Raw genomic sequence first — 13,962 nt, 5'->3', positions numbered from 1 at the left:
ACTCCCTCACCCCTGGCTATGACAACCTTATGGAACCTTGGAACAGAGGCAATAAAAAAGACAATTTACCATTGGCACCCTGCTCTTTGTGGAAACTTGCTGTGCACAAATTAGCCATCATATTTCTTACAGTGGCATCCTCACAAGTATGGCAATTGCTTTACAGCACTCACGGGACATCCTCGGATTGTAAAGACTGGTACATGATTTAAACCATTGCAAAGTCAAATAAAATTACAGCTGATCTGGATCTAGTCTCTACTAGTTGCTATGGTAATTTGTTCTTCAACATGTGAATACAGAAAACTTGGCCAAGTGGTCCCTTAAGCTTACTGCTTTTCAATAAGATCATCTCTGATTTTCTATGCCAATTCTGTTTTTCTTGCCTAGCTGTATTTTCCTTTGTTGTCTTTTTCCCCAATGTTTGTCAAATAGATTTGAATAAACTTAATAATTATAATACTTTGGATTAGCAAATTTTTAGAAAACCACATCCCTCAAATGAAGATATTGTTCCTTGTAGAACCCTTTGTTGTGAAGCTGTTCAGCAAGAGAGAGCAGCTTCACGGCATTTCCCAGTTGTTTCTTCTAATGCTTGCTCTGTTGCCTAATCTCTAGAGCCTCTTCTTTATGTGTAGAATTGAAAGCATTGGGAATAGATGGGAGAATGCAAGTCAAAGCAATTCCATTTTCATGGAAGTGGGAAACGACATGGAACACATCCAATTGTTGAGAACAGAGAGAACCGAGCTGCACATTGTTGCAGCAGGCAGTGATATTGTAGCACAGCTCCAAAACATTAGATTCAGTCCTGGCCAGTGGTGCTGTTTGATTGGAGCATGCACACTTTCCTCTCAAGTGCTCTACTTTCCTCCAACATCTCAAATATGTGCTGTTTGTTTTTTAGATTAATTGCCTGCTGTAACATGTGCTTTGCAGGTGGATGACAGAAGAATGTTGAGGGAATTGACAGCCATGTGCAAATATGCTATAGAGAAATTAATGAAGGAGTAAGTCTGTAGGGAAACTGGACTGAATGTTGTAATAAAATACAAGACAATAAAATAGAAATGTGATCCTTCTGCTATTGAATCTTCATCAATTATTCTTTTGTACACCTTGAAATCTACATAATAATTATATTACCACTGTTCAATATATCCATTACTCTCCACGGTGTTTACTACTGGTGAAGTCGAAGCTCCAGTGTTGGTGAGTCCATGAATTGACTGGAAACTTGGAGGCGGCCTGCCCAGGGGTTGGAGGGGTGTGTGTGTGTGTGGCGAGAGGAACAGGGATTGTTTTTCTGTTCTGTCCTTGCTGTTCGCGTTCTATCAAAATGGCGGGCATACTATGTCGGTGCTGGACTGTGCGGTGACACTCATGAGCTGCTCCAGCACCTCCTTAATCTCTGTTGGTTGTTAACGCAAACACAACATATTCCACGGCATGTTTTGATGTCTGTGTGATAAATGTATGATTCTGAATCTGGCACTGTGAATAGCCACCATCAATACAGCTCAGCACCTGAAAGTGTTCAAGATTTGGACCGCCGTTTAAACCTTAGAAGTGGAGGATGGAGTATGTTTTTATGGAGATCAGAACTCTTTATCAATGTACCAGGAAAAGCAGAGGAGTGGAAACCAGCCATGTAAATGACAAGATGAATGATTCATTCACTCACTCACGTGTTATAATTAGTGCAGGAGGATCTGCAAAATAGAAAGTGTCATCTGGGTCCATCATTCAATTATTGGTATACTTTGTTGTTCTTAACTGTTGCTCTCTAGAGAGGGTCATGTGGCTTGCATTGAAGACCTTACGTGTATAAGCTTCTTAAAATAAGTACCTAAATATCAGGACAGTGCCTTAAATAGAGTCATAGAGATCTAAGGTGAATGAAACAGGTGCTTTGGTGCATCTCATCCATGCTGATCAAGACATTCATCTGAGCTAGTTACAGCTGAATGTGTCTTCCCATATCCTTAAGGACATTCCTATCTATCTCCCTGAATAGAATTTGTTCAGTTATTGTAATTGTACCCACCTCCACAGCTACCTCTGGCAGCATGTACCATATACAAGCTATCTATAATGTAATAAAGTTGCCCCTCAGGTCCCTTGTAATTCTTCCCCCTCTTATCTTAATCCCATGCCCTCACATCTAACTTAAGTATAAAGCTGTGACTATCCACTTTATCTGCGCTGCTTGTGATTTATATTCTTCTAATGTCATTCCTCAACTTCCTACATTCAGAGAGAAAAGCCCCAGCCTATCCAGCCGCTCCTTATAGATCAAGCCATCCATAGAATAGTACAGTACAGTACAGGCCCTTTGCTCTATGGTGTTGAGCTGACCTGTTAACCTACCATAGGATCAATCTAACCCTTCCCTCTCACATTCTCCTCCATTTTTCTTTCATCCATGTGCCTGTTAAGTGTCTCCAATCTAGATGTCTTTGACACCACCCCCAGCAAAGCATTTCATGTACTTTCCACTCTCTGTGTAAAGTAAAAAAAAACAACCTCTGGCATTTCTCCTATGCTTTCCTCAATCACATTAAAAACATATCCTCTCATATTAGCCATTGCCACTCTGGGATAATGATATTCTCTGTTAACTCTGTAGTTTTATATAGCCCTATTAAGTCTCCTTTTAGCCTCCTTCACACCAAGAGAGAAGCCCTCACTCACTCAACCTTCCCTCATAAGGCATGTTCTTTAATCCAAATCTCTTAATCTGGTAAATCTCTTATGCACTCACGCAAAAGCTTCCACACCTTCCTATCAGGGAATGATCAGAACCAAACACAATATTCCAAGTGTGGTCTACTCAGAATTTTATAGAGCTGCAATATTACCTTCTGTGTCTTGAACTCAATTCCACAACGAATGAAGCAAAATATACCATGCTCCTTCTTAACGCACCCTATCAACTTAAAAACAGCTTTGAGGCATCTATGAACTTGGACCCCGAGAGCGCACTGTACCTCCGCACTGCGAAGAATCCTGCCATTAACTTTGTACTCCAACTTTGACCTTCAAAAATGCGTCACTTCACTCTTTACTGGATTGAACTCCAGTTGCCACTCCTCAGCCCAGCTCTGCATCACATCTAAGTCCTATTGTAACCTATAACAATCTTCCACATTATCACAACAACTCCAACCTTCATGTCATCTACAAAATTACTAACCCACCCCTCCACTTATTCATCCAAAATCATTTATAAAAATCACAAAGAGATTGGGTACCTGTACAGATCTCAGTGGAACGCCACTAATCATCGACTCCCCCCGCCCCACCTCCACTGCCCCAGACTCCATCTACTACAACCCATTCCCTTTTGTGGGTAGGTCAATTCAGAATACAGTCAGCCAGGTTTCTCTGGATCCCACACCTCCTGAATTTCTGACTATCTAGTCATAGCAACATCCTTCTGAATCTTTTCTACAACCTTTCTGCTGTATCACATCCTTCCAATAGCCAGCAACCAGAGCAGGCCATGTGGACTTTGCAGTTTCCTCTGTTCAGCAAGGAGATGAGGCTTTGATTTCTTAGCTGGGGCTGACGCTCATTTAGTTCTTCCTCTTTCTGGCTATTTTCTTCCCTCTGACCTTCAGAATCTTCCTGCTGGCCTTCAAACTCTCGATCTCCTCTTCCGCTGATGCTGGTTTCTTTCTCGAATTGGTAAGATTGGCAGTTTCAGGCAGAGTACAACACAATTTCTGCATGCACCATAGCATTTGCTGTAGTTTTTCTCCTGTTTCTCGATGAGATTGGTGACATTGTCCATTACAATTCTATTACTTTTGTAGTTCAGCTACTGTAATTGAAATGTGAATCTATGGAAATAGATATAGGAGCAGAATCAGGCCCTGGAACCCATTGAATCTGCTCCGTCATACCATTGTGACTGATTTATTATCGCTCTCCCCCTCATTTTCCTGCCTTCTCCCCATTCCTTTGAAGCTCTGATTAATCAAGAACCTCTCAACTTCTGCTTTAAATATACTCAGTCATCTGGCCTCCACAGCCATCCTTGAAAATATATTCCTAAGATACATCACACACTAGTTAAAGAAGTTTTTCTTCATCTCTGTCCTGAATGAATGTCCCTCTATTCTAATGCTGCCTCAACTGGTCCTAGACTCACCCACTACAGGAAACATCCTCTCCACATCCTCTCTATCAAGGCCTTTCAGTATTCAGTAGGTTTCGAAGAGATTACCTCTCATCCTTCTAAACTCCAGCAAGTACAGGACCAGAGCCATCAAACACTCCTCATACATTAACACTTCCATTCCCAGAATCATTCTTGTGAATCTCCTCTAGGCCATCTCCAATGCCAGCACATCTTTTCTTAGGTAACAGGCCCAGAATAGCTCAATACTCCATGTGGGTCTGACCAATGCCTTAGAAAGCTTCATCATTACATCATTGCTCTTATCTTCCTGTCTTCGTGAAATTATGCTAACATTGCATTTGCCTTCTTTACTAATGACTCAACCTGTAAATTAGCCTTTCGGGAACCCTCTACAAGGACTCCCAATTCCTGCTGCACCTCTGATTTTTGAATTTTCTTCCCATTTTGAAAGTAGTCTATGCCTTTATTCCTTCCACCAAAGTGCATGACCTTGCACTTCCCTGTACTATACTTTATCTGCCACTTCTTTGCCCATCCTGCCAATTTAGTCCTTCTAGGTCTCTGTGCTTCCTCAACACTAACTGGCCCTCCACTTATCTTTGTATTGTCCGCAAATTTGTCCACAAAGCAAACAATTCTTTTATCTTAATTAAACTTCGAAGTTCCAAAGTAAATTCATAATCAAAGTACAACTACTCCTCAGTAGAGATTGTTAACAGCACCTAATTTCTTGGTTTTCACCTGGCGGAGAATCTCACCTGGTCCCTCAACACAACCTTGAGAGCAGACAAAGCCCAGCAGTGTCTCTACTTTCTATGAAGGCTGAGGAAAGTCCATCTCCCAATCCCCATCCTCATCACACTCTACAGTGGTTGTGTTGACCGCATCCTGAGCAGCTACATCACTGCCTGGTTCGGAAATTGCAACATCTGAGATCGCAAGACCCTGCAGCAGATAGTGAGGTCAGCTGAGAAGATCATTGGGGTCTCTCTTCACACCATCACAGACATTTACACCACACGCTGCATTTGCAAAGCAAACAACATTATGAAGGAACCCACGCACCCCTCATACAAACTCTTCTGAGGGAAAAGGCACTGAAGCATTCGGGCTCTCACGACCAGTCTATGTAACAGTTTCTTCCCCAAAGCCATCAGACTCCTTAATACCCAGAGTCTGGACTGACACCAACTTATTGTCCTCTACCGTGCCTATTGTCTTGTTTATTATTTATTGTAATGCCGGCACTGTTTTGTGCATTTCATGCAGTCCTGGGTAGGTCTGTAGTCCGGTGTAGTTTTTGTGTTGTTTTTACGTAGTTCAGTGTAGTTTTTGTACTGTTTCATGTAGGACCATGGTCCTGAAAAACATTGTCTCATTTTTACTGTGTACTGTACCAGAAGTTATGGTCAAAATGACAATAAAAAGTGACTTGACTTGACATATATGTCACTATACACAACTTTATATAATGAGCATACTCAATAAATCCATAGTAGAATAATAACCATAATAGAATCAATGAAAGTCCACTGGGTATTCAACTAGTGTGCAAAAGATAACAAACTCTGCAAATACAAAAAGAAATAATAATAATAATAATAATAATAATAATAAATAAATAAATGGGCAATAAATATTGAGAACATGAGATGAAGCGAAAGTGAATCCATAGGTTGTGGGAATATTTCAATGATGGGGCAAGTGACGTTGAGAGAGGTCACTTTGATTCAAGGGCTCCTTGGTTGAGGAGTGCTAACTGTTCCTGATCCTGCTGGTGTGAGTCCTGACGTTCATGTATCTTCTTCCTGATGGCAGCAGTGAGAACAGAGCATGTTTTGAGAGGTGGATGTGATTTTCTTATGACAGCATTTCATGTAGATATGCTCAGTGGGGGAGGGTTTCCCCATAATGAGCATAATTGATACATAACATGAAAAGAAATGGTTCCAACACCAACACCTGTGGAACAGCTGGAACTTAACACCAGCAGCCAACCAGAAAAGGCCTCTTTATTCCTATTCTTTGTCTCCTGCCAATCAGCCTATCTTTCATCTGTGTTGATATATTTCCGTCAATACCATGGGCTCTTATCTTGTTAAGCAGCCTCATATATAGCTACTTGTTAAAAGCAATTTGAAAATTCAGATAAACAACATCCATTGACTCTCATTTGTCTATCCTCCAGTTATTTTTTAAAGGAACTCCAACATATTTGTCAAGCAAGATCTCCCCAAAAGGAATCCATGCTGACTTTGGCATACTTAATCACCTGCCTCTATGTTCTCCCAAACCTCATCCTTAATGATGGACTCCAACATATTGCCAACCACTGAAGTCAGGCTAATTGGCCTATAATTTCCTTTCTTTTACCTCCCTTCCTTCTGAAAGAGTGGAGTAAAATTTGAAAATTTTCCGTTCTGGAGAACCTTTTCAAAATCTAGCGATTCTTGAAAGATAATTACTAATGCCTCTACAAATCCTTCAGCCACCTCTATCAGAACCCAAGGGTATAGTCCATCTGCTCCAGGTGACATCTATCTATGGATCCTTCAATTCTCCAAGCAACTTCTCCTAGTAATAAAAATTACTTCTACACCTTGACACTCTCAATTTTCTAGCATACTCTACTCTTTATTATGCCTGAAAAACTTTTGTTAACCTCTTTTATATCATTGGCTAGCTACCTTCATATTTAGTCTTTTCTCCTCTTATGGTTTTTTAGTTGCCTTCTGTTGGTTTTTAAAATTTCCCAATCCTCCAACTTCCCACTAATTTTTGCTATATTATATGTCCTCTCTTTTTCTTTTATGCTGCCTTTGACTTCTCTAATCAGCCATGGGTGCTTAATCCTTCCTTTAGAATACTTCTTCATCTTTGGGCTGTATCTATCCTGCACCTTCCAAATTGCCCCCAGAACTTTCAGCCATTACTGTTCTGCCATCAGTCCTGCTAATGTCCTCTTCCAGTAAACTTTGGCCAGCTCCTCCCTTATGCTTCTGTAATTTCCTTTACTCCACTGGAATACTGATACATCAGTCTTTATCTTCTCCCTTCAAACAGGAGGATAATTTTGATCATATGATGATCACTGCCTAAGAGTTCCTTTATCTTAAGATCCCTATATAAATCTGGTTCACTACACCACACCCATCCAGAATCGAGCTGCTCTAAAACACCATCCCATAGATATTCTATCAATTCTCTCTCTTGGGATTTAGCACCAACTTGATTTTCCCCATCTACCTGCATATTGAGATCCCCCATGAGTACCATGCATCGCCCTTATTACATGCCTTTTCTACTTTGTGTTGAAATTTCTATCCCGCATCCTGGTTACTCTTCAGGAGCTATTGGGTCATTTAACTCTTCCTTCAAGGATTCTACATCTTCTGATACTATACCATCTCCTTTTAAGGATTTGATTTCATATTTTAACAGACCTACCTCATCCCCTCTGCCTACTCTGCTTTGTCCTTTTGAAACAAGCAGTACCCTTGGATGTTAAGCTCCCAACTATGATCCTTCTTCAAAATGACTCAATGATACACACAATGTCATACATTCCAATCTTTAATAATGCTACAAGATCATCTAGCTTATTCCATATACTACGTGTTTTCATATGTAACACCTTCAGTTCTGTATTCATCACACATTTTGATTTTGCCCCCATGTTACACTATAACCCATCCAACTGATTGAAATTTTGTTGTATATTCTGCCTGCGCTCCCTGAAGGTCTCACTACATATAACATCAACTTGTGTACCAACTGTCCCATCCTCAGCCATATCACTCCAGTTCCCATCCCCTGTCAACTTAGTTTAAATCTTCCCCAATATCTCCAGCTCCAAACCTGCCCATGAGGATATTGGATTCCTCAGGCTCAGGCAAAACATGTCCTTTTGTTCAGATCAGACCTTCCCAGAAGAGATTCCACTGACCCAGAAATCTGAAACCCTGATCCTTGCACCAATTCTTAGCCACTCATTCATCTTACTATCATTCTCTTCCTGCCCTGACTAGTATATGGCACTGGCAGTAATTCAGAGATTATACCTTGGAGAACCTGCTCTTCCTCCCTATTCTCACTACACAGGACCTCTCGACCCTTTCTATTATGTCATTGGTGCTGTTACGTATCCCGTAACTGGATAACTTACCAGCAAAGATAGAGAGGTCTGTTGAAGTCTGATGTCACTATTTTTAAACGTTTTTATTTATAAAGGGGCACAAAAGTAAGGTTAATGCAAACATTCAGATAATGCACATCACCAATACGCAATCTAAAGCCCGGATATAGTCATAATCATCATTAATCTCGGCTGTTGTCTAGGGGATAATATTTTTCTGTCCATTAGAAATCTAAAGAGTCATTCAAAAGTCTTTTGAGGAATTGCTGGGTGTCACGTGTCTTAAGAGGAATCGGTGAGAACGAAAAGAAGACTTGCCCATATCTTTTTGACCACTCCGTTAAAATCAGGGGAGTGTTGGTTTCCCCGTTGTTAGTTCGAAGTCCTTCTTGGTAGTATCAGCCGCCCACTCCCCAGGCAAAGGAGTTAGGAGCGCACATGATGCTGAGTGGCTTCCAGCCACGGGAGCACTGAGCGAGGGTGTCCTTCTGATGCATCGCTGGGGTACCGCCTCCTGCAGTCCGCTTTTATCTTTACTTGCAGAGTTGTAGCTGTCCATCAAAGTAGGGGGATGCAATCTCCACCCCCACATGGCCCGAGGGTGTTCAGGTTCATGGTAGTTGTCACGTACCCGGGACTTGCACGTGACACAGGTGCCTCTAAGAACAAATGGTCAAAACCGTTGCATTGTCTCTCACTTCCGAGTCCTGAGTTAATAGCGATCTTGAGATTCTCCGGAAGGAGGGGGCTGCTCCCTTTCCTTCGGCCCCTCAGAGTTGTGGTACCTTCATAACAGTGCCCATGTGCCATGGACCTCTGGCTGCTTACACTCCCTCTTAAGTATATTCAGCAGCCGCTCTGAGGCATCTTTGACCATAGCACCTGGGAAGCAATACAACATCATGGCATCCCTTCCTCAGCCACAGAACCTCCTGTCCACTCCTGTATCTATTGAGCCTCATATCACTATAACTCTACCCTTCCCTGCTGATCCTCAGAGCCAACCACTGGACGGACTGCTGTTGTTATGCCCAGATGGATCACCCATCCAACACTATCCAAAGGGGTGTACTGGTTGATGAGCGGAATGGCCACAGGGCAGACCTGCATTAACTGATTACTCCCCTTTCATCTCCTAGTGGTTACCAATCTACTACCTGAAGCCTACACTCTGGATGTGACCACTTCAGTAAAGGACTCATCTATGAGGTTTTCATCCTTCCAAATGGTCCTGGTGACATCCAGCTCCAATTCCTTGTCCTTGTCAGTAAGGAGCTGAAGTTGGATGCACTTACTGCAGATAATAGTCATCAGGGAGTTGGTTAGGTACCCTGCAATCCTACAACTTAGAGGAGGAGCATTCACTAACCACTATCCTGCCGACATTTGATAGACCTTTGACACTAACTTCTTGGGCTTCAGTTCTACAATCAACTAAACGATTCCAGATGACTTTGCACGCTTAACTTCTGTCTGTTCTTTTAGAAGGGTCAGCAAAAGTGTTAATGAATAAAGTAGCTAACTTTCATTTTGCTATTTGAACTTCGTAACCCAATGAACTTCTGTAACTCAATGTTCGAAACTTAGGCGTGGAGACAGCAAACAGTCTTTCACAATCAGGATGCAGGGACTGAGTGAAGATGGCTAAGCAGCGAAACATACTCATATGATTAGTCTCTTGTCTGTTCTGTGATTAAAAAATATCTTGTGCTCTGGATGCACTTGCTTGCTCCTAGTTATGGATATCTGCTTGTGTAACAGATACACTTGCATACCAGTAGTCATGTATATTTGCCTGTTCATCGGTATAAGTATATGCTCTGTACCTCAGAGCCTTGCATGCTTCTGCAGGCTTTCCATGATATCATGCCAAATAAAGGCATTACCACTTGAACTCTGGTCTCTAGAGTCCTTTTTCTTCAACACCTGTTGAGCCAAAGTCTGACAATTGTAACATTGGCCCACTCCAAGAAGTCAGAGGCCATACACCAGAATTCATCCAATAGGTCATTGCTAAAAATGTCTGGCAGTGCAGTTTCCTTCAGGATGAACATTAATGTGTTTATTTTTATTATTAATATTTGTTTATTATTGTCACATGTCAGAAAATTTAGTGAAAAGCTTGTCTTGCAGATAAATCATTACACTGTGCATTGAGGTAGAAGCTAAAACAATAATAATGCAGAATAAAGTGCAAAAGCTATAGAAAAAGTGCAGTACAGGTAGATTGTGAGGTCATGAGTCTATATGGACACACTGAAGGTTGTGGTAGAACAAAGGACCCTTTGGAAAATCCTGGCAATTCTGGACAATGTTTCTCAGCCCCTACATGCTGCTGTGGTTGAACAGAGGAACACTTTCAGCAATTGACCAAGACAACTGCGCTGTTTCAAAAGAACATTTTATGAGATCATTCTTACCTTTGGTCATCAGGCTCTAAAATGAGTCAAGCCAAAGCTGGGGAAGTGTTCTTGTAATCTGTGCTGTGTGAATCTTGTACATCTTATTTTCAAGGTAATTTGCTTCTATTTTTTCTTATCTCTATTCTAATGTTTGCATATCTGTGTACTTGTAATGCTACTGTGACCCTGTAATTTCCTTTGGGATCAATAAGGTATCTGCCTATTATATGGTACAAGAAGTCCATTCAAGAGTCTGATAATAGCAGGATAGAAGCTGTCCTTATATGTGCTTTCAAGCTTTTGTATCTTCTTCCTGATGGAAGAGAGAATGTCCGGGTTGGTTGGGGTATTTATTAATGCTTTACTTAGGCATTGAGATGTACAGAGTTCAAAGTTCAGAAGTTCAAACTACATCTGTTGTCAAAGTATGGACACCATGAGATTCCTCTTGTTGAAGGCGGCGACAAAACAAAGAAATACAATAGAATCCATGAAAAACCTCACATACCAAAGACCATCAAACCTCCAATGTGTGAAAAACAACAAATTGAGTAAAAACATTAAAAATGTAAACAAATAATACCCAGTGCATGATCTCAGAGTGCCTGAAAGCGAGTCCACAGCCACAGATCCACTTCAGTACTGCAGCCGGACCAGGAGCCCGCTGGCTGCAGGGCGCAATTGCAGAGTCAGTTTAGCACTGAGGTGAGGAAAACTTCATGGAGTAGTGAGCTGAACACTGGTTGAATCATTGCCCTTGACCATAACACCTTAGAGTTCTTGGAGGGGAGGCCAATTCCTGTGACGTGCTGAGCTCTGGCCACAACTCTCTGCAGTTTCCTGCAGTCACATGCAGAGCAGTTGCCATACCAAGCTGTTGAGCATCTAGATAGGAAGCTTTCTATAGTTCATGGATTAAAATTGGTAGGGGTCGGCAGCGACCTGCCAAGTTTCTTTAGTCTCCTGAGAAATTAGAGAAACTTCTTGGAAAAATAACACACACCATGAAATACTGCTCATGATACACAACTACATGTACAGTGAAAAAATAGACATCTGCATTCATAATAAAGGCCTGATGTTTAAAGGGAGCCCCTTTATCACAAGTAATATAACCACTCAATGAGCATATCTGCAGCTAAGTGCTGGTGTAAACATTGAATGTTAGATGTGACTTAAGAAACTTTTTAAGAAGCCATTTTAGGGGGAAGCAAACAGAAACACAGTGTGATATATTGTCTACATATAATGGCATCTTCAGACTTGGAAATGTGGATTATGACAGAACTGCCCAGTCCAAATCTCCTATTAGAGCAGTTTTATACAGAAATGGTGATTAATGTGAGTTATTTTAGACAAAGTAATGAAATCACATTGTATTGCTTCGTTTAGTAATACATGATCCAATTTCTAGCAATAATACTGTTTTCAAACACAGGTATGTTTTACAAATGAGCACAACTAATCCAAAGGAAAGACAGCTAGTCACAAATGTCAAGGGTACAAATTTGATTCCAGTATGACGTAAATGATCTGTGGTTCATATATTCATTTGTTTCAAATAATAAATGAGTCAAGATGAAATACATTCACTGCCTGGTATAATGCTTTTTTCATATAAATTATTATTAGCTTAAAGAAATGGTAAAGCAATCCCCAGCATTGAAAGCTATGTCTATTATCTTTGATTTGCATTCCTCAATTTTGGATTTCATTGGACACATTATTAAAAAAATAGGAGCTTGGTTTAGCGTCTGGTCACTTGACTCTGTGAAAACATTCAGATCGCTTCCGTCTCATTCACAGCTAATGGGCTTTGGTAACAAGTCAATATTAAACTACCAACCCCAAATTGCCTTTAAAATGAGGCTTGTCTGGTCATTTCAGAGGACAGTATACTGAGCCAATCCCATTGCTGGGTATTTGGATATTTAGGCCTGTCAGACCAGGCATGAGCAACAGGTTACTTTTACTAACTAAATTTGCAATAATCCACTGTCTTGATGTTCATCATTACAAGGGCAGGTGTTTTAGCCATATATGAAGGTAAATTCCCCCAGTGTCATAATGGGATTTGAGCACATGCCTTTTAGTCAATAATTTGTCCATATTTCTAGATTGCTGATCCAAAAGCATAACTGCAGTTGTCCCTTGACCATAGTTCCTGGGCTATTCTCTAGCCCCTTGAGTAGCATTGTGTCCCAATATGAATTAATCTTAATCTAGAATGTTCTTGGCAATTAAGTTTTAACAGCAAAATTATTGCTGTTGAACTTTGCATCACGGACACAGTCTCTAAATAAGGCAGATCTTTGGCAAGTCATAATGTTATGAAAGATGGCTTCTTTCTGGGGTGCCAGACAATCTGTGTAGTCTAGAATATATTCAATGAATGGATGCTCACAATGCCTAGAGGAGGGATCTTAGGATGTGCAGCATAAATATTCTGTTTGCCATCACAAATCCTTATTTTGAACTGTTGCATTTCTATTGAATTAGAACATAGAACACGGAACACTGTGGCACAGTACAGGCTCTCCAGCTCACGATGTTGTGTTGACCTTTTAACCTACTCTAAAATCAATCTAACCATTCCCTCCTACATTGTCTTCTAATTCTCTGTCATCTATGTGGCTATGCAAAATAGTTTCTTAAATGTCCCTAACATGTCCTTAATAAACCACCACCCTTGATAAGAACATATGAGTATGATTATTCGGAACTGGTTGTTTGGCCAATCAACGTTGATCATCAAGGTGACAGCTGATTTTTTACTTTACTGCCGTTTTCCAACATCATCTCATACCCTTTGATTCCCGTAACGTCCAGAAATCTATTGATTCCCTGCTTTGAATTGGCTCAACGTGAGCCCTTGTGGCCTCTGAGTAAAAAATTCCAAAAATTCACTTAGCGTGAAAAGATTGCTCCTCATCCCAAACATAAATGATCTGCCTTATTTAGAGACTGTATGTATGGTTGCAAATAGCACAGCCAGGAGAGATGGCCACCCTGCCACCAGGAGGGTAAACTGTGATTCATAAAATATTGAAACCATTCATGCAATGGTCATTTGCTTCAAATGCATTCCAGCTTTGATAATTTAGGGGATAAGTTTGTATTTAATTGTCAACTCAGTAACAGTGTGGAGTTCAACAGAATGACATGTTGTGAGGTGAATCAAGCTGGTAGGCTGATCCCAGTTTAATGGTTTCTACTTGGATTTGAGTCACAGAAGTATTCATTGGAATAATCAACAGTATCTTTTCATTGCGGGTGTA

The sequence above is a fragment of the Hypanus sabinus genome, chromosome 20, assembly GCF_030144855.1.
Source record: "Hypanus sabinus isolate sHypSab1 chromosome 20, sHypSab1.hap1, whole genome shotgun sequence".
NCBI lineage: Eukaryota > Metazoa > Chordata > Chondrichthyes > Myliobatiformes > Dasyatidae > Hypanus > Hypanus sabinus.
The sequence above is the reverse complement of the archived record's forward strand: the minus strand, read 5'-3'. Positions refer to the sequence as shown.